At 41.5% G+C, this 22,092-nt stretch overlaps 1 long non-coding RNA gene across 1 annotated transcript; it reads left to right on the top strand.

Moving 5' to 3' along the window:
- Positions 1-16,557: 16,557 nt before the first annotated feature.
- Positions 16,558-20,331, top strand: LOC149918278 (uncharacterized). Its single transcript, XR_016466506.1, has 3 exons — positions 16,558-16,841; positions 18,744-18,883; positions 19,437-20,331. It is a non-coding gene; the product is annotated as an uncharacterized LOC149918278 (long non-coding RNA).
- The last annotated feature ends 1,761 nt before the right edge of the window (positions 20,332-22,092 follow it).

The following is a 22,092-nucleotide window of genomic DNA, read 5'->3' as shown; positions in this document are numbered from 1 at the left end:
AATTGTATCCCACTTTCTTGCTGCCAAGTACAATATTGCTGCAGCCAATAATAATACTCAGAGAGTTTTTAATGGCACTCATATTCACTTTAAGCATGAATCTGTCTTCACAATATCTCTGGAAGATAAAGGAAAGGTGGAGACAGAAAAGCTAGTGAGTTCTTGGTGGCCACCAAAGCAGCCTGAAGTAAGGACGAAGGAGCTCAAGGCTGACACTGCTGCTGAGCAGCCATGCTACCTCGTGCAACGGGTGGGATGAGGAGAAGGGCCACCAAACAACTACACAACTACAGTTTGCCACACAAGCTCTTCTGTAAAGCAGGAAAAGTCTCCTCCTACTCCAGTTCTAGAGATATGATGAATTAGTGCTTGCCATATTATTCTAAATTCAACTTTGTTCAAGATAACAGCTTCTTTGGAGGGTGCTTGCTTATTTAACCATCTTGTATCTAGTACTTTTATGCAGGTATATTAACCATCAATTAGCAGGAGACAGTAATCACCTAGAAAACGTTGACTCAGCATATGTGGAGGACCCAAAGAAAAGGGAGAACCTGAGGTTATCCATCACCCACTGCCCCCACAACCAGTTTCACCTTTACCTGTTCCTTGCCACTTCCACAGCAGCAGCAGCTGCCAAAGGATGACCTCTGAAGCCTTAAACTTGTACAGACCTGTGCAATCAACAGGACAGGAAAAAAACAGGCCAGCACTTTATTCCTGCAGAAGTACTTGACACAGTGCAGGCTTACAGGGGGTAACAGTGTTAAGCTCTTGCCAGTGTTACAACTCAGAGGCAGCTGGCTAGTAGTTACCAGCCTGGTTCCCTTTGTGCTGGTATCTGATGTTTTACCCACCTGGTGCAAACTGACACGAGAGATCTCACATGCTATTTGAACAGAGGAGGCTCAAAAGTCAGCCCATAGAGCTGATGAAAAGCAAATGACCAAGTCAGTTTACTACCAATGAGCTCTATTAAGTGACTGCAAGGCAGTTCATAGCCCTAGAGTAGTCACTGTCCCTCAATAATCTAATGGTAGTATTGACAAGGATCATTTGCACAGCTTCCCTTAAAGGTTACGACTATTTGTCAGGGACGTTCTGTGCACTGAACACACATACCTTTCCCATTTGGATCACAAACTCGTTCATCCTCATCACAGAGCCACAATTCACAGCAGCACCAGCTTCTCTCTGCACAAGGTCACTGCTGCAGTCAGACACTGGGCAACCACAATCACCTAAACATCTGCTGGGTATTAATAGGAGACAGCACAAATCTACCCTAAGGGCTGAAGGAGTGAAGAGCAATTGGTTGTTTGACAGCACTGCCGTGCCACCAAGTACTGGTTAATCTGCTCAAAGCCTGTCCAGCTGTTTCTAGTGGTCAGTAGACATATTCCCCTAACAATCTGGCCACATCACAGAGTTGTAGTTTTATGTCCTTGATCATTAAATGGAACCACAGTTTCATTTTACATCTTCTATGTAAAAAAGAAAAAAAAAAATCACTAGTCCCTCAGGCATCATGTCTGAGCTTTAATAAGCAAGAACAAGCCTCAGGATTTTAAATACATGGATCTTTCTGGCTAAAATGTCTACTTTTCAGCCTCATTCTTTTTCTGTTTTATGATGATGATCTGAATTGTCTAAACGTCGCTGCTTCTAATTAGAGGGAGTCTCATGCCTTCAATATCCAGCACTATCCACAAAATGGAGGAAAACCACAGCAACAAAACCCTCCTGATGCAGATGAGATGAGAGACAAGAAGAGCTAATGCAGACAGTGGGCACTTTACATACTGTCTGTACTCGCTCATAAATACATAAATTACGGAAACACTATTTGAAGCATAGATTGATCCTGGTCTTTTAAAAATAGTGTAAACCACTAGGAAAATAAATAAATAAAGCTGTTGTTATTGTACTTAACGCCCTGTCTCACTTCACAGATACAGCTGGAAGCTCCAAAGAGACGGGGGCCTTTACTCCATGCAGGCTCATTGCAAGGGAAGATCAAAGGATGAGAGCAGTCTTTTGGATGTAATCCCCAGCAAAGAGGGATGAGATTAGAAGAGAGGCAGTGAAAGAAGAGGTCACACCTCTGCCTCTCTCCAACACCTCTCCATTGCTCCATGCACTCCAGTGGACAGATGACTTGAGTAACTGAGGGAATGAAGCTAGATTCCCCTTGTACTTGGAGGTGTTCCCTGGAGGAGCTCTAAAGACTGTGTGATAGAACTTGATCACCACTTCCCCAAAGCAGCTTTTATGTACTTGCTCCTGCCAGGCTCTGGGGTCTCTGGTTCCTTCTGCAGCTCCAGATCTATAGGTAACTTCTTGATGGAGATACCTCAGGTTTGTGGAACTGTGTTCACATTTAGTGGTGAAGTAATTAAAATTAACGTACAACTCTAGGCCTTGTGGATAGGCACATTGTTGGCACCAACCTGAGAGAGGAGGCTGAAACAAGATGTTTTTCATTCAAAAACATTGTCTGTATATGCAAGAAACCTAGCCCTTTAGCACTGAGAAAGCACCTGCCTGGATTCACCTGACTTCTAGGGCTTTCCACCAACTTAAATGGTGAAAAGCACTGACTTCCCATCATAAGCACAGTACAGGCTCAGTTACCAGCTTCCTTCAGCTTTCAGCACAGAGGAAATCAAACCTGGGAAGCCTAGCAAGACCCTCCCTTAGATATGGGCTTTGAAGACATCTCCTCTCCAAGGTAGGCCCAGGTGCTTCCTCTTGACTCCTTAGCCCAGGCTTTCTCCTACCATATAGTTCTCTTGTGCTTTGGGGTATATCCTTGTCTCCTGCAGGGCATCCTGGGACACCGTTCAAGAGACGTCCCTACACAAACAAACTGGTACATTATGTGTCCTTGTAGCAGTATGTTTTAACTAGAAAGACAAAGTAAGCATTCAAAATTCAGAAGCAAAGAGTTGGCATTTGTTGAAAAATTCAGTCTGGATTACCATGAGGAATTACAGTATTATTATTCACTGTAGCATTAATAGTCTCAGTTTATCAAGCAGATGAAGTCTGTAGAGAGAAGCAACAGCTTTTCTTTGGCTAGTTGGAATAAGCAGAAACACAAAAATAAGAAAAGAAAAGGTAGATTTTCTCACCCGCCTGACAAAAAAACAGCAAAATCCAAACTAAATTTGAGTCAGGATTAGTTCAATCTAATTATATTAGTTAATATGTCCACTTGAAAGGAGTGAACAGTTTCTGCTGAGCAGAAGAGGGAAAAGCAGATTAGGACCTGAAACACAGAGACTTCAACTAGCAGGTCAGAGTGCCACCAGATCTGTCTCTAGAACTGGCCCTGAATTTCTGTACTCATTTGACTTCTGAGTTGCTTTTGTGAAAAAGCTTTTTGTGAAGTTGGTTTTTGTGTGCCAACTAAAGCTGAAAGCATATTTCGAGCTATGATCTCTGCCTGTTAGGACAGACAACCTCTACAACAGCAGTAACATAACAGTAGAGAGCCCTCTTAGCTGGAAATAGCAAATTTCTCAGAGCAGAAAAACTTCCCTGCATCTCCTGGGCCTGCACACAGATATAACTGCTGCTTGCAGCAGCAATACAAACCTTTCCAAATATTCTGCACAGACTCAGAGGACAAAGAAGGCTCTCCATTTGCATCAAGCATCAGCAGTCCATTGTCACTTTTTCCTAATGTGTGCAGAAAAGTTATTATTTTCTCATTACTTCTCTTTTTTCTATTCCATATCACAAGCAGCCTCCACGATCCCATCCAAGAGACAGCAGGCACATCCCCACAGAAAGGAAATCCACTCACACTGTGATACTCCAGTGGGAAGCAGTTATTGCTGATTCTGCTCCCATTGAGCTGTATATGGGAATAGCCATCAAGTTCAATAGAGCAGGACCATACAATTAAAGGAGAAAAGATTACTTCACTTTTCCATTTCCTTCTGCTAACATAGAAAAAGATTAAAAAGAGAACCTTTCTACTCCCCATTCCCAGCATTTGCATAACTCAGTACTCTAATGATCAAAGCACAAACCTGTGACCTAAGAGCTCTGGGGCCAGACCTTCACCCTGATCCAACAGCTAATCAAACCTTCATGGCCCGTTTGAGGACTCCCACCAAAAGAAGAGGTCTTCTGCTACCACAGACTGAAGCAGGTGCTGCAGTGGCATTTCCACTGACCTCCACAGGGGAAGAACAGAGGACAGGACATATGACTTGTCCTTAGTGGCAGCAAAATCTCTGCTCTGTGGCAGCAGTTTAGAAGCTTTTGTATATCTGGCTGTGGAACTGCCTGTGTTGCCTTTAAGTACTGGAAACAAAAGTTGGGCAGAGCTGAGAATCCAGCTATTGGCTTGCAGTCACTTTATCAAACCACACCCTCTTCCTCCCCTGTAAAAAGTGAGTATTTGCCTACTTACCTCACTAAGTGTTTGAGCTGTTATTTTCAGGAGCACAAACACATCCACATCCCTGTCCAAATATTCTCCCCTTAATCTTACAGCACATTTGTAAGTTATTGCACAACAGAACTGCTAGGACTGCCAAGTCAAACTCTCCAAAGATATGAAATTCAGATCTGAAGCTGGTCAGTCACATGCTGTTTCATTTGGAATACAATTGGTGCCTGAGTTGGTGTACCTGGAAGGCACACGGCTATGCAGTGAATGCAGATGTTGCCAGTGGCAGGCTTCCCACAGAGACTGAGGGGAACAATGCGAGAGATTAGAGAAAGAGGAAGAATACTTTCACTGCTTAGAAAGGAATGCCATTTCAAGATACTGAGCACAGTCTCTGAGTATATGCCAGAAGGACCCTTTCAGTGTTCTCAGACCGAGGCATGTGAGAAGGCTGCTCAGTCACTGCCTGTTCCTAGTTTTCCACCCATCAGACAGGACTTTTCACAGTGGCTACATTGTGCTGGCATGGATATGCAAAATTAGGAGTGCTTCTGGCTGTTGATGAAGATGCCTGGACTTAACACTGCACTCTGTGAAAATCCAGGATTTATTGTAGTGGCATACACTAAGCACCACCGAGCTTAAAGTTCAAGACCAAAGCATCTAAACCTGTTCTTTTGTTATCTGCAAACGGCTGCAAAGTTGGCAGACAACAGGATCCCAAATGCAACTCTATTTTTTCCTAGTTCATGCTGAAGCTGTTAAAATTCTCTGAATATTAAATGTCCAGTTCCACTTTCAGGGTTGACTTAAATGCGGTTTCCAAAAAATGTGCTGAATATTATTCATTTCTCAGAGAATCAAAAAGCTGGAGGCCCTTTGATGGGGTTGCTTGCATTTTTAAATCACACGCACACTAGTTAGAAAACATGGCAAGTATGGTTATATGTGTTGATATCTTAGACAAAAATACACAATACTAACCCAAAATTTTAGGTGTTTTTAATTGTTCTTTAATATAATTCCAATGTCTTTAACCTGCATATATCATACACTTCAGAGCAGTATATACTGGCTGAAGGAAGGAAAAAGTGAAGCACAGAGAATTTAGTAATCAAAGACTGCTAGGAACTGGTGTCTGCTACCTTCAGAAATTCAATTTCCATTGCATTCATTAAACAAACAAGGAATAGCTTTTCCCTGGCACTAAAGAAAAAAGTTTCAACAACTTCCTTGAGGAATGTTGGTGCTAGTTGAGCTGAGTACCTAACTCACAACCAAGTTGGTATTAGTGAGCTAAACTTGCAAGAGCTGATATCAAAGGAACTCTGAATGAATCAGAAAACTTGCTTCTGGAAACCACATACTTAAAGACAGCAGATACATTTGAACAAAAGATATAATGTAAGTGTCAGATTACTTATTCATTGTTCAGGTGAGTGCTTCCCACTGCCAAACTGGACTGCTGGTAGCCACAGATCACAGCAGCCATGAGAGAGGACTGACACATTCTGCAAGTTATGATGCAGGTTTTACATCAGTTCGGCTCTGATTTGACTTTGCAAGTCATTTGGCATTCAAATATCCAAAGAATGATGTATAATAATGTAGCACCTAACTTTGGCACCACATGTCTCAGACCAAGCAGATAACTTGGCACTAATTAATAACTAGGCTTACAGGTGGGTGTAGGCATACCTGGACTCCTCTGGCTGTGCTCTTTGCTAGGTGGGTGCAAGCCAGTTGTGGTACAGGGGCTGTTTAGCTGTGTTAGCATAGTGCTAACATAGTGCCTTTCAGCAGGATGTATTGATTCAAGTGCAGAAATGCACTAATATCACACTGCTAGATCTCAGCTGGCTCTCATCTAGCCAGCTCCATACCCCAGGCAGGGGGGGTATCTCTGTCAGCACTCATCTTCTAGGCATGTTGAATTTAGGAAGCCACCTAAATTATCCCAGACAGGTCAAGGAAAGATGCAGAGTTTAAGCTCTTAAGAGAGGTAGGTGATGCTATGCCAGAGGAAATTATCTCCTTCTGCTAACAGTACTCTTGACCATGAATGTTCTTTTGGCATTCAACAACTAAGACAGGCCTTTCCCACAAAACACTGCTAGAACATGATGCTCCCTCCTCACCTACTACCTTTTATCCTGTAATCTAGTGATTAAAGACTTCATCTGAGAAATGGAAGAGCTCTTTTTTGCCGGAGGGCTTTTAACACCCAGCTTCTAATTTTCAGCAGCAATCTAGCAACAAAGCTATTCTGGTTGGTGTACAGAGGGTTCTTGGTCCCTCCCATTAAAACTGCTTCACTTTTCTCAAAATATTTAGCTATCTACTGGGGCAGAGTGAAAGAGAAAGTTACTGCATGGTTAAGTGGTTACACTCTCAGATACAGGTAGAGGCAGCTTAGGAATGTAAATATTTAGCCAATGTTGAAAAACTTGAATGAGAGATTTGGAGAACAACTGTCCCAGAATATCCTGAAGTGGAGTAATCAGGCTTTTCTGGGAGACAAACATACATCGGAGTTGCAACCAGCAGGGAGGAGATTTGGATGTAAGTTTCTCACATCACAAGTAAGTGCTTCAGAAGGATGTGTAAGTCTTGGTGGTTAAAGAATCTGGATACAGCTTGCCGCTCCGGTACATGTGGGGAGCGCTTTGGGAGGATTTCAGGGCAGGACTTGCTGGCGGAAGTGGATGCAGAACATTTTGCTTGCCATCCCAAGGAAAGCCCAGCACGTATTAATGATTTACAAAACCTGGGGGCTGTCTGACACAGAGTGGGAGTCCTGCAGTGTCAGGTGAATGTCCTAGCTGCTTCTCTCCATCAGGCCCAGCACCCCGCAGCCATCCCCTTGCTCAGAGGCCTGCTGCTGCCCTGAATGCAAGTAACACAAGATAGACTTGGGGACCCCAAGAAGGGAGTGACTGCAGCAACCTGCAGGTGCAACCAAGGCTGCTGGAATCCCCTTTCTTCTTGCACTTATGCACATCCTGTGTCAGAGACCAGCTGCCAGCCTGAGGTCCTGCACTTGTGCATCCATCCACTTCCTCATGAGATCAGGGCAATCTCCAACTCTGTTTGCAATGCTGGGTACATCAGGCCTGAGCACAGCTATGCGGGAGATTGCTGCAGTACCCCATAGCTGAAGGCAGCCCTTTGAGGGCCATGCATCTGTGTATATTTACATTAAATAGCATTAGACAAAGCACATTCATCTGTCTTTCCCATGCTCTCTCCTGTCTGTCTAGACTGTCAGTTTGGAACGTTCCTTGGTCTGAACAACAGTGGGAGACACAAGGGGAACCAAGAACAGCTCTCCAATCTTGGTCCACCTCTTATCCCCCGATACCTCCAGAGGGAATTTAGGATGCTTTTATTTCCTTTTATCCTCTGCCCAAATATTCTCACATGAAGCTCAATCTCTCTATGGAGCAGAAGATATTTATAGCTTGTTTTGCTTTATTTTTCCATGGTCAACCTTTACATTCATTTTAAGGGATAATGGTTTGTCATACAAAAGACTGTCGTATTCATTATTTTTGGTAGCATCTTCTACTCAGGTCCACAGAACAGCTCCTTGCAGTGGCTGTTTGGAAGCTTTGCATTTAACATGCTGCTCCTGCCACTTTGGAAGTTTTCATTTTGAGACTCTTGTTTTCAGGGACGTGAACAATTTGCAGGGGAACAAAAGAAACAGCCAGAAACAAAGCATTTGGCATTGACCCAGCCCTTCATTCATAATAAACCTTTAAAAAAAAACAGAGGTGACTCAGCACAGGCACAATTCACAAACCAGAAAGGCTGGCTTTCTTACCTCACAACTGCATTGGTAGGCACTTAATCACTGCAAATAACATAGTAGATACTTCATTTCTGAAAACATATACTACATTATATTCATCTCCTGAAAGCGCTGTAACACACAGCCTCTCATCTAAAATAGCCCTGTCAGATATAATTGGCAAAAGTCATCAGATGAGGCTCACGTCATATAATTAGATGTATTAGGCTGAACCGGTTGCTTTAATAGTAATGCCACAATGTATGCTAACAAGACATTTTAAAACACAAATGACTTCCATGACCTTCTCGAGATAGCAGCTCTGATTCTCTGACACTTACGGCAACAAGCTATTAAAACCATCAGATAACTTGTTTGGGCCTTTTCTAAGCCCACTGTCCCAAATAAACCCAACAGCTCGTCTCTCTATGCCCATGTGGCACAACTCAGCCCTCTGTGAGCGATGGGCTGGGGTCAGGGGCCAGAGTACTTGGTCCAAAGGCCAGGAGAAGGCTAAATTTTATGTTCAGGAGACAACATAATAAGAAAGGGCAGTGGCCTGGTGGTGATGACTCACCACTTCCTGATGATATTCAGGTTTCTAAATAACAGAGTGGGTGTGTATGTCTGTTTTTTTTGTGTTGTTTTTTAAGTTAATGATCTAAAAAACATTCCTCTGCTCTCCCCGTGATTTTGCTGGTTTCTTACAAGCATGACACTAGAAATCAGTTTACAATGTCTTACCTCAGTTTCTCTAGCAACTGTGCTGTAATATCAATACTCAGAACTGAATTTACTACTGGAGGTAAAAATTAAGGTACCTAATTCTAGTTATATATTGCTGGGCTGTCTCCACACACAGGACACTGAGAACAATCAGCCACCTACTTTGGAATCCATTTTACCAGTACAAAGGTATTATTACTCTCCTAGTTCTCGACGGTAATTATTAGAGTAAACAATCACACCCCTAACTGACCTAGTTAAACTGTTGGAAAAGCCGGGGTTAATTTCTAATGCAAATCAGTGCACCTGCATATGCAGTGGCCATGCTTTCTGGTGTTGCATGGAAGGTGTAGGTCCAGCGAGGCTCTGGCTTGGGCACAGACCTGACAGCTGAAGTATGCTGAAGCTGTCGACAGGACTCTGCAACTCTGCTGGGATTCATCCGTAGACACTGCACAGGACAAGTTTGGGGGGCAACCCTAAGTTTTTTAAGACTCCTTCAAAGCTGATTGTATTATCAACATTACGTCTTGACAGCTAGACCCACAGCCAAGTGCACCATCACCAGCTGCAGCTTGTACTCATAGACAGCAATATTGTATAGGGCCAGAAATATTCTATAGTTTTACCTGGCTTCAGAGAGAAAATACTGACTTCTGAAGACAAGATTCCACATTAAGAAGTCATAAATTTTTTCATAATACATCCTGGCTTGCTACCCAGTATAAATCTGATTCATATAACAACTGTTATAATGACACAAAATTAGGGTGGCCAGTCTCTCTGGAAATTCCAACTCATCCTATTTTGCTTTTGTCATCTCAGTAATAAACTCTTAAATTCCAAGCAGAAAATATGGGCACAGTATATGAAAGTAGAAGGATCCACAGAGTGAGCAGAACTGAGATCTCAGCCATACCCATCAGCTGCTGCTGCAGCAGCTGTGGTTGATGCTCATGGACATAATGCATGGAGCAAGGGGATCAAGGAGATCCCTCCCCTGCTGCAGATCCAGCCTTCTGTGACATGGAGGCTTTCACACTTTGGCAGTGGTCCATATTTGTTTGCTGCAGAAAGTCTAAGCTTTCCTTTTCTATTTAATACCTTGACGACCATTTATATCCTTTATCTCCACATCATTTGTTAACAATGAATTCTACATAATTATATGGTGCATGAAACAGAATTTCCTTGTGTTTACGTACATTTTGCTCTTATTAAATAATTTCAGTGGGTGCCTCTGGATCTGTTGGACTAAGAAAATTGCAGACAATTTGCATAATTTTCTCTCTTATACCTCTAAAATCTCATAAACATTTGCAATATTCCATTCATGGTACTTAATCTTTTCCAAGCTAAAGGATGTTGATCTGCTGTGGCTGTCTCATAGCTATTAGTTTTTTTTACCTTTTGCCACTTCCACTGTCTCATTTCTTGAACTGGAACAACCAGAACCCCTTCTACTGCGTGGAGTGGGTACACATAGTCAGCCCTCTAGTACCCTGTTCAGTTTTGGGCTTCTCATTAAAAGGAAGACACTGAGGACCTGGGGCATGTTTAGAGGAGGGCAGTGAAGTGGTGAAGGCTCTGGAGCACAAGTCTTATGGTCAGTGGTCGAGGGAACTGAGATTGTTTAGTCTGGAGAAGAGGAGGCTCAGGGGAGATCTTGTCACTCTACAACTTCCTGAAGGGAGGTTGTGGTAAAAGAAGTGTCAGACTCTTCTCCTGGATAACAGCAATAGCACAAGAGGTAATGGCTTCAAGTTGCACCAGAGAGGGACTCAGATTGGATATTAGGAATTTCTTCTATGAAAGAGAGGTGATGCATTGGAACTGGCTGCCCAGGGAGGTGGCGGACCCACCATCACTAGAGGTATTTAAGAAAAGGGTAGATGTAGTACTTTTGGACATGGTTTAGTGGACGTGGTCCATAGTCAACATTAATCAGCTTTGTGATTTTCTGAAACTTTATTTAGTTTGTGAAATGTATCTTGTCCAAACCATTGTGATTACAATTTCACAATGAACTTCACCTGTAGCACAGTGCTCATTGCTCTGTGGAATATGCAGGAGAGCAGTGTGGCTCATCCCAAAAGGAGGACAGCTCCCTGGTAATCACAGGACTTTCTTTTATGACTTCTGGCTGCAAGGCTTTGCTGTTTCAGGCCAGTTCTATTGTAAGGAAACTCACACTGTGTGTTTCTCACTTTAGAGCACAGCCAAACACAAAAAGCTAAAGTAAAACTTATAAGGCACAGCACCATGTAAAATAAAACTCACTGAAAAAGTTTTCACAGTCCCATGCAAACAGAAACCTTTTAATTCTTGCATATTATGAGACATCTTACTCACCTAATTAACCCTCTGCCTTTCCTGGAGCAACCTGCCTGTGTGGAAAAAAAAATATCCTGACACTTCCTAATGTAAGGAAACTAAGTCTTTCATGTATGTAGGTTTAAAACTAGTGTTCCTTCCCAAATTTAAGGGGAACTGTTTCATTCTCGAGTAACATGAATGAATGAGAACCACAACAAAAGACTGTACCCTGTGACAAGGCACCCCTTGTCCCTTTTTTGCCTTGGCTGTGATCAGCAGCTCCCTCACCACCACAGATGGAGAATTGCCCCGTGTGCAAAGTAACCCAGAAATCCCAGCCAGCTTCCAATAGAGAATTAACTGCACCCTTATCACTTTCCCAGCCTTCACACTCCTCTGGATCTCTGCTCCTCAATTATGCAAAAGTCTCAAACTTGCATTTATAACGTGATGTCTCAACAGCATCTCCAACAACACTAAGTGCAGGGTAGCACATATTAAATATTTACTTTTTGATTATGAGAGACTGAAGGCATTTCAGGCAAGCTAATATCTCATCAGCTATGGGAGGGGCACTGAAATGCAATGGGGCCAGAAGACACTACTATATGTGGCTTCGTGAAGCCTTAACTGGTGTTTGTGTCAGCTGAGGAGTTTTGTTAGCTTCCTCTTTTTCAGTTGAAGCTTAATATTAAGTTCATTTGCAAAGGATTGTAGAAAGTGGTTTGTAGCAGCAAAAGCAACTTACAACTGAATCACTGTGAAAGGTAACTCATTTATTTCCAGTCTTTTCTCTCCATGCCAGTCAATGCTATTCTTTTTTTTCATGAAAAGTGACATTCTGGCCTTGAAAAAATGAAGGCAAATTTTCCCTGTGGTTTTCTGGCGCAGATTTCACCTTGCCCAGATCCAGGCAGTGTTAGCGTTAGCCCTCAGATTAAAATCCAGGAGTTCCTGGCTCTTTGCAAAGCGCACATTAATGTTCTGTTCCTCTTCCCACAGCGATCCATCAGCTCTGGGCCCTGCATATACTCCAAGTGTCCTTTAAAGCTGCTTTTTTTGGAAGTAAACTTCTGCCTACTCACCCAGCCCCCCCATTTGGAGGAACTGAGCACCTTTAGCAGGTTTCTGACTAACTTTGGCAGCCTCTGTTGGAAACAACACAAGGGTTAGTCATCTGCCAAGGAGACATTAATCACTTTGCTGCTGCCTCTGCTAATGGGTAATGGCAAAATTTCAAGCGGTTGGCTCCCGCGGCAGCAGATCACGTGCCCGATCCACATCCCCTCCACTTTCCTTCCCAGCTCCCTCACCTTCCCTCCACTGGCAGCTCACCGCAGCTGATCAATACGCCTGCTTTTCCCTCTTCCCTTCCTCCCAGCAAGGATTCACAGTGATTAATGTGTTCTCTGGGTTCACTGCCACGGGACAGCCGCTTCTCAGAGTGGAGGCTGCCGTGTAGGATCACTCATAGCTGTCTCACTTATTCCCAGCACAATTCAAAGATTGGGAACTTATCAACCAAGTTAAACTGTATCAGAAACTACATCTCTAGTTGCAACTCAGCCAGAAAGCAGAGGTAAAATGCACTTGTTTGCGAGTTAAACGAGCTACTGGACATAGTAAGGAGATCCAGAACTTTTAGGGAAAATACTTCTTCTTCAGAAAATGCTTTATCAATACAACCAAATGTATCTCTGTTATATGTCATTATTTCTGTCTACTGATTTGCATGTCTGTCAGATAGAGATTCCTTTTTTTCTAAAGAGCATCTAGGAAAAAATCCAGGTAAAAGAATTCATACCTCAGTATTAAAATTTATAAGAACGTATCAAATAAAAAGTTCAAAACTCCTTGATATATATGCTATGTGCAAAAAAAAAAAAAAAAAAAAGTAACAGCATTATGTATTTAGCATTCGAAAACTGTAATGTACCAGAACAGATGTTGCCTGTGTCATCTTAATTAAGTCTTGTGTGTTTTGTACAACTGTTAGTCCTATAATCACTCTTTTTTTCCCCCCAAAATGCTACTACTTTAAAATTATTCAAAGTTAATCAACTCTAAAGATGAATTAAAGGTGTGTGAGAATGTTGAGTATAATTCACAGGAAAATTTATGATTTTCTGCATAGGAAATCAAGAAGTAGATAGCAACTATTCAACAAAATTGTTTTTGTGAAACTTTGGCTTTCCTTGAATAGAGAGATGGACTTGCAAAGCTCAGCCTAAGGCTGTCTCAGTAGAAATGAAATAAAATGGCCATGTTACTTTCTGACCTGACCAAGGAACATGATGCTAATGACAAGGAGCATTTTCCCAAAAAAAAAAAAAAAAAAAAGAGTAAAATAATATTTTCAAGTTACGATTAAAATGTTTGGAACAAAATTAATTACATCACTATGAGACCTGGAGAGAAGGAATTCTCCAATGGCCTCAGCACCAGCTCCACGAGAATGGGCTTCCATGCTCTAGAAGTATCTTTTCAATATAAAAAGAATTCTGCATTATACCTCAATCTGAACAGGAAAACTGATCAGAGAATAGAAATTAGCTGTTGCCTCGGTTATTTAGCAGATGTAATTATGTGCAAACAGAATTGTATGCTTGGCATTATGGGAGTTCCAAGTTCACAAAGCTAAGAATAGTTATGCACAAAATCACCTGGAAGACTAAATTTAAATAGAATACTGTCATCAAGAACTCAAAAATGCTTAGAAAATTCTTGCTGAAAGAGGAAAATATTGGTGATAGGTGAACAGTTGGACTGGATGATCTTAGAGGTCTTTCCCAACCTTGGTGATTCTATAATTAAAACATTTTCAGCAATAAGTAGAGAACTATAAACACTACGTATGCATTAATATACTCATGCTATTAGAAAACAAACAAACAACCAAACAGAAAAGTGGGATTAAGATGCCAAGCTGATTTAGAAAGAATATAAAAACAATCATAGAAATATGGACAACTATCTAAAAGACTGAAATTGAGACTAGTGATTAAGTACCAGCTAACAGTTTAGCACTGCAGAAAGGTCAGCAGCAGTAGAAGAAATACTCATTAGATGCATAAGTTAAAACACACAAGTTAAAACACACAGAAATGAACCAATCCAGGTAACTTGTAGTCTAAGAGCTTGGGAAGGCCATTGGACCTTTAATGTCACTTTTCAGTGAAGCTGTAGATAAGTTCCCATTACCTGGCAGAGAAGGATTGCTAGCCTAATGATGGGAAGCCTAAGTAGCCCAGCCTGCTGCTCTGACAGAGATGCTGGGAACACAGCAGAAGAGCAGATGAAAGATCTGGTTAATACAGAATTTAAGGTGAATAAAAGAGGTAACAGCCAACAACATGTTTATCGAAAACACATCATATTAAACAATATTGTTTTTAAAAATTAGAGGAGTTTTGTTGCTGAAAGCACCAGCACTGAAATAATAATCCTGAATTTCTCTAAGACATTCAGCTCTGAGTCGCATAAGAAATGGGAGTGAAACCAAATCCAGCTTCACATACTTTAAGTGAGAAATAAATATAGGTCTTTGTTAGATTTTAAAAGATAACTGGAAATGGAGAGGTAGCCATATTTCTAATGAGTTTCCTCTGGGGCTAGGTCACAGCTCTATGCTATTTAATACTTTAGCAAGATGAAAGACAAATAAAATAATTTCAGAGAAATGATACAGGTTTTGGAAGAATATTGTATGATGAAGTGGTGAAATAAATGTTCCTCAGTAAAAGCTACACAGACAAGTGTACAGATATATAACTTTTGAAAGATAGTACCAAAGGAATAAGAATAATCAAAGGGCTAAAAGTGGCAGGGAGCATAACTTCACTGAAGAGTGGATGTGAGGGAGTTTTAAAACCTCTTTCTAGGATAAGGACCTCAGATCTTGACAGAACTGGAAGAGACTGGTCAGTTTGCAAATCATCCCTCTGCAAACTTCTTCCATGCCAAAGCGGGTGGTGGCATTAAATAAATGAAGGCAAAGCAAAAATAATAATAATAATAATAATAGTAATAATAATAATAACTCAGATGAGATCACTGCAGGAAACACAAAAGAACTGCTTCAAACTAAGTACGTATTAAAAAAATATATTAAAAAGACCAACCCCCACAGAGGAAAGCATTCTGGAGAGAGTTCTGATGCCAGATCTTGTTCTGATGTAGTGGTGCACCAGCAGGGTTCTGGCAGGTGCTGTTTGGAAAACCTAGTGACATTTGTACATGTTCAACACTCCCACAGGGAGACCCTGGCTCTGCAAATTCTCACTTGGCAAACAAATATTTTGCTTGAAGAATGCAAGACCTTTGAATGGTATAAAGAGGTGCGTGATTCGGGTAACAGAGAAGCATAACAGAGCATCTGAGCAGCTTTGGGAAGCGCTGCTGGACTAAAGCTGAGAAAAAGTCAACTTTTTTTAAAAGAAATATCATCCCTCAGAGAGGAAAACGAAAAATAAAATAACACAGAAGTGTGCTGAGACTGACCACAGCAATAATGCTGCCATCTGTGGCATACCTTCTCCAACACACATGAGAAGGGCACAACAATTCCTTCGACTCCCAGACTATGAAAAACATTCCCATACATACACTGGCTGTCTAAAGCAACAAGCTTGTGAAAAATGTCCAGCAGGCATGCCATAAAACATCTTTTAAGAGCTCAAGTAACAAAATACAGGGCTCTGAAACTGAGCGGCTACAACAGAGGGTGGAAAACAGTTGTTCGCAGACATCCCGATGGACAGTATTGGCATGGACATCCTACAACCACACAGCCAAAACAAGAAACCAGAGCTCTCTGCTTCTCTGCAGGTGCTGTTAAAATAAATTTGCCCTGGCACACTCATCTAGGGAGGGAGGCTGTGCACTTAGGGAGGGCACCGAAAGGTTCCTGCATTGACTGGGGCCCATGTCAACTGAAACAAAACCACATTTCTGTCGTTTCTGAAGGGGACTGGCAAACCTCACTACACCACAAAAACATGGAGCTTATTTTTCAGCTTTCAGATGTACAATTTGCAAAATGAATGCAAACCTCAGGAAGACCCAGTTGCTGCAGACGCCCTCGAAAGAATTAGAAAAACACAGAAGAAAGAAAAGAGCTAGATATCACATCAAAAACAACCACCGCTGCAGGTTGTACTTAATGAGAACAGCGATTTTAAGAGCTACTGCTAATGGTACAACCCTGCAGCCAGGATTTAGAAGTTTTGGCTCTATTTTCAGTTTATAGAAATCATTTCATAATCTGAAAAAAAAAAAAAAAGATGATATTTAAATGTTAACTTTGAGATACCACGAGAGTTCATTGTACAGGGGTGAATAAAGAAACTGTTTGAGGATGAAGGAGCAATCTAAGAAGAACAGTTACCAGAAGGGAGATGTTCAGATTTGTCACATTAAACAGCAAAAGAAAAGAAGCACTTACTGATGTACCCTTGTTGTTGTTCCAGTTTAGTTCTGCCATCTCCAGTCCAACTCTTCTCTCCAGTCCTCCTCAGCAGCGCCCAGTTACAAGGCCTGAAGTGAATGAGTAGCCCCAGGAAGTGCAGGATGGGCAAGAGGAGCTCTCCCTGCTCAGCTCAGGTACTTCACACGGTCCACATAATGCATGAATTTACCCGCTGGCTCCACTTAAATCTCTACCAAGTTTGGGTAGTTCTACAAAATGCTATCATTTGGCCACAACTGCTAAGGTTTTTGCAGAGATGAGTCTTAACAATATCCCTCCTCAAATACTGCTACTTTATCAACAGAAAAAAAGTACTTCTTTTTTTTAACCTTTCCCCACGTTGAGAGCAGTTTGGACCAAAATTCATGTTCTGTCACTGAGAGCAACAAGTCTGAAGCACACCACCATCAGGAAAAAGGTCATCCCAAACATTTACCCATTGGCAAGCTTCCTTCCAGCCAAAACAAACCAGTAGGATGAAATGTCCAATATGCTTACAGATCAAGCATATGCATACAGATCAAGAGTGCTACCAAGCCCACCTTGTTTTCATGTATAAACCTGTGTTTGCTAAGGTAGGAGTACTAGATATAAAACTCTCCCAAATTTGCCCTGCTCCTGCCTGGAAAGAGTTCAGGAAGCCCAGATACTCTATCTTCTTGCAGCCTTTTTGGTCTTTATACAAGCAGTTGCAGTACAAAATCAGTGCCAGTTCCCTGAGGGAGAATAAGCTTTTTTAAAAAACAAAACAAACTAAAACAGATTGACTGCTGGAATTTATTTAGATCGACACCAGTGGGTCTTTCTCAGAGGGAAGGGAACTTTCTGTGCACTAAATGTTTACCTCCTTTGCGGTAGCAGCAAATTAGGTGTTTACTTCTTGAAGCAGCAAGAGGAGCCAATGCACCTGTTCCTTCCAGATTGTCCCTGCTTTTTTTTGGCATAAGACACTGTGAAAATGGCTCTGGTGATCTGCTGTGGGAGTGCTAGGAGGTTTTCTAAAACAGGTTGAAGCATTTGTTTTTCAACAACAAAAAAAGTTAATATAATTCTCTCTTCATTGCTGCATTTTATTATATGTGGTATCCGTTCCACAGAATATTGAAATTAGATTAAACATAAAAAGCCAGAAAATGTGCATGAAAACAAACATTCCATATGCACTTATTAAAAAGACACAAATCATTATGTCAGCACCTGTCCTCATGGGCAGAATGGTGGCTTTGATAGAGGTTTTCCAAAGCTCATCACTGGGCCATGGATCATCCCTTACCCAGCTCCAATCTCTGGAGAAGAACCCACCAGCAGCATCTCAAAGGAAATGCATATGCACAGCACTAAGGAGATGTGTGGGCACCCACATGCGTGGGCATAAGGGTTCTGAACTCGATAACTGCAACTTGATATAGAAGATCACAGCTGGATTAAAACAATTCTGCATTTGCTGGGAGGTCATGTTACTGCTCTGAGATGAGAACCTGAAGTTTTAATTTGTGATACTATGATCTCCTTTCTTCTATTAGTCCAAAAATGCCTTAAATGACACAAATGGCAGTGGGGTGTGCAGGCAGCACAGCTCCGTTCTATCTGCAGCCACAAGCCAGAAAATACTCTGAGTGAAGGCAGAGACTGAAAAACCACAGGGTTTTAAGCAAAGGAGTCAGACTGAAAGGTGGACTGAAATTCTCCTTTGGCCCAGCAGTTGTTACACATCTCCTTATCCCTTTTGTATTCAGAGTGCAAGGGCAAAAGGGCTGCTCATCCTCTGGGCACATCTCCACTTGATACAGGTATAGCATTCAACATACAGCAGTCAACACCCTGAACAGGGAAACAGCTTAGACAAGCAAAAAATTTGTTTTGCTGGTACAAATTAAACCAGTTTGTGGAACAGATTACATTATAGCAACAACAAAAAAGGCTTTTGATGGCAGGACTGAACTTAGGGTAGGAACTTTGCTATTGTAATTATACTTTAGCCGTGCCAGCAAAACTTTTTAAGTATAGACCAACTCCCTGCATTTTTATCTTTTCAGTTAAAAAGATTGCACAGGGGCAGAAGTTATGAAATGGGCTGGCAGCAGGCATGGGGAAATGTATCTGCCCTTAGAAAGCACACTGTCTCACAGTGAAGAAGGCAATGACCTATAGGAGCAGCCCCACATCAGTTCTGAAGGTATGCTGGGAGATGGGATGCTTTGGTCCAACCTGTGTGTTTCTGTAGTAAAACATTTTTTGGATGGAGATTTAGGTTGTTTTATATTAGAGCGTCTATTTTGAAACATTTCCAACTGCCGTGTTGAGGAAGCTTGAGGTTTTTTAATTGCATGGAAAGGATTTTGCTGCTTATGCACTGATGAAATGGTGTGCACATGCAGATATAATCAAACTGTAATCCTTCAGGAAAATCTTGATATTTAAGTACTCTCTGCTCTGGATGTGCCAATTTAATAGCATACATGCTTTTTACATATAATGCAGTGCAAGACTACAATAGTTAAGACATTCAAAGAGGAAAAAAGGGTGGAACACCTTGGCAACAGTGCTAATCCCTTTGAAGGCTCCACCATTTGCTGAGTCAGGCCCTCCCTGCCTCTTTCCCTCCCCACGCCATAGCTTACAACCAGCCCCTGCGTCACTGCAAATTCCTGACTTCACTTTTTCATGAGCCACAGTAGCGTGTTTTTAGTGTTTCAGCTCCTTTAAATAACCTCTTTTTTTGTTGACAGGATGGCAAAGCACTATGCGGAGCAGGCACATGCTCACAGGAAGACAGATCTGCTACTAGCAGACTCCTCAGCCTTGTTAAAGCAGAAATACCCATCAACCCCAGTGTCTTATACCACTTCACGGTGCCATGCAGGCACAGTGATGTGGCCTGAAGCCAGCCACCGGTCCTGCCTTGTTTCCTCATCCAGAAATTGATGATGCAGCCTGCCTGCCAGTAGAAACTCCCATTGTGAAACTGAGTTTGCTGATATTTGCAAAGTATTTGAAGGTGTGTCTCAGTGGGAAACAAGGTCTGCTCTAGCTTCAGTTAGGTAATGTGAGTACACCCGTTTATGATCCCAATGGTGAAACACTGGTGAGCAGCATTTCACACGCATGAAGTCAAGCTAGGATTCCTCTTTAACCAAGCTAACTCAGGTTTCATCCTGAATCCTACCAATTATTTAAATCCCAGCTTCCCACAAGAGCCTCCTGCTCTGCTGTGGTGGAGCTGTTGACTCACATTGCCTGCTCTGACTTGGGTGATGCCAAAACTCACGTGTGGATGTGAAGTAGCACTGGACTTCCTACAGAGGCACCACCAGCAATGCTGGGCCATCTAATGCAGTGGGATTAGCTCAGGGCAGCTCTGCATCTTGACACACTGTGCATTAACCCAAGTTAGGGAAGCAAACTAAGAATGTGTCTCTTTACTTCACAGGAATGATAGAGAGGAAAATTCAATATGGCTATTCATGGAAGAATGATTTCTGTCATTTATTCCAAACACTTCTAAAGTTTAATAGAAGCATCAACAAACACAGTTATTAAGATTCACTTTACTCATCAGCAGTGTTTCTGTCTCTAGGCAGAACTTTATATATCTGCTTAATAGCACAGAGCAAATTTACAGCACAGCTTAAGGTAGAAAATCGTGAATATTACTTCAAAAATAGATAGCATAGGATAATTGTGTGGAGCTGCACTTTGTCACACTGAAATTCATGATAATAGGTAAGCACAGAGGCACAATTCTTACCCACCCGTCATTGTTTACATAAATTGAAAATTCAGAATTGTTCAGAAGTTGAAATAAGTCCTATTAATATTCAAAGTCACTTCCACTTCAGTGAGGTTTTCTGTTATTTTAAAATTGTGCCCTCTTTTAAGAAATCTACATTTCTTAAAAAGATAGTTCAGTGGGCTTCCTGCTTTTCCTACATATTCTTTCTGTTTGTTTGTTTGTTTCTCAGTTATTTCTGTATAGACTACATATAATAATATCCAAGTTAGCATTTTCTTTCATCGCTTTATTTTCTGTAACAGTTCAATATTTCTTCAGGTTTAGAAATATGAGAGACTGTCAAATGAAAATGAAATATATGTATATTTAAAAAACAACTTTAACCTTGAATTTAATGCATTCTTATAAAAGTATAAAGAAGAGATTATAAAAGTTAATACTATACTGTCAGAGACTTATAATTTAAATAAAATCAATAAAATCCCCCAAAACCTGGAAAAAAACAGCTTTTCATTTGAGGTTCTGATCTCTAAAAAACAAACATTGTCATTGAAACGAAAATCTGAAGAGAAGCACTAAACCTGCTCTGAAAACAATGATGCATATATGTCACTTTGGATGGCTGAGGTGACGTAAATCAAATGCGGTCATGTTTACTCAGGAGCTGCCTGCAAGGGGCAAGGTCATAATTTGCACATAATTACTGGTTTGCACTATCGTTTAGCCACCACCAAGATAACTATGTCTTTCTTCCCTCTGCCTGTGAAAAGCAGTGTTCAACACACTTAGCTGTTCTTGTGCAAATCACTGTTTTCTGTGGTGTAAGATTCAATACTGCTGTCAAAAACAGTGTCAGCACCTGGAGGTGGCTCTGTATTTTTGATAATTCTTTCGTTGAGTAGAAATGTGCCATAGCACACATTCAGTTATTAGAGACATACCTACTATGACAAACGAATATGGAAGTGTGATTCGTTATGGTAAAGCAAGAGTGTTTCAAACACGGGGTGTGTCTGCAATTTGTGCTGTATGTCCAGTCACACCAGCCTTCTGTCAACCAATTCACACAGGAAATATCCAGCCAAGCGTTCTGTGTTCTGGGTGAACCTATAATTCTTGTTTCCCTAAGCTAGGAAGGATATGTGCTTCTTGGAGAACATCTGAATCTCTGAGGAGTCTGAGTCAAGATTTTCAGAGCCAGCCAAGGCCTTCACTCACTTTGCCTGTGCCCTGGGAATGCAGGATGCTCACATAGAGCTGAGCAGCCACAAAAATCAGTCCTTGGCTGAAAGAGAAATCAGATGTCAAGAACAAAGGTACTCAAACTCTCTAATCATGCTGGAAAAGATTCTTCCCTGCATCAAAGGTATTTGAAAAATAGCAAGATCTTGTGTTCTCAATATTTAGTGGAGGCATTTCAAACACTTCAGCTAGAATAAAGCCCTGTGCACTGGTACCATGTTTTGATGTGCTCACAGGTGAGCTAGCTCAGGCCACACTCAGCCACAGCTTTTTGGGGCACAGTCAGAACTCGTGTTATCCATGCTGGCCTGCTCACACTTACTTCAGTGTGTAATTCACAGTCCTGCAATTTATTTGGAAGTTGCTCACAAAATGTTTGCTACTTCATTGTCATCTTCATTTTCTTTTTC

The sequence above is a fragment of the Phasianus colchicus genome, chromosome 4 (genome assembly GCF_987193195.1).
Source record: "Phasianus colchicus chromosome 4, bPhaCol1.hap1.1, whole genome shotgun sequence".
Lineage (NCBI taxonomy): Eukaryota > Metazoa > Chordata > Aves > Galliformes > Phasianidae > Phasianus > Phasianus colchicus.
The sequence above is the reverse complement of the archived record's forward strand: the minus strand, read 5'-3'. Positions and strand labels throughout refer to the sequence as shown.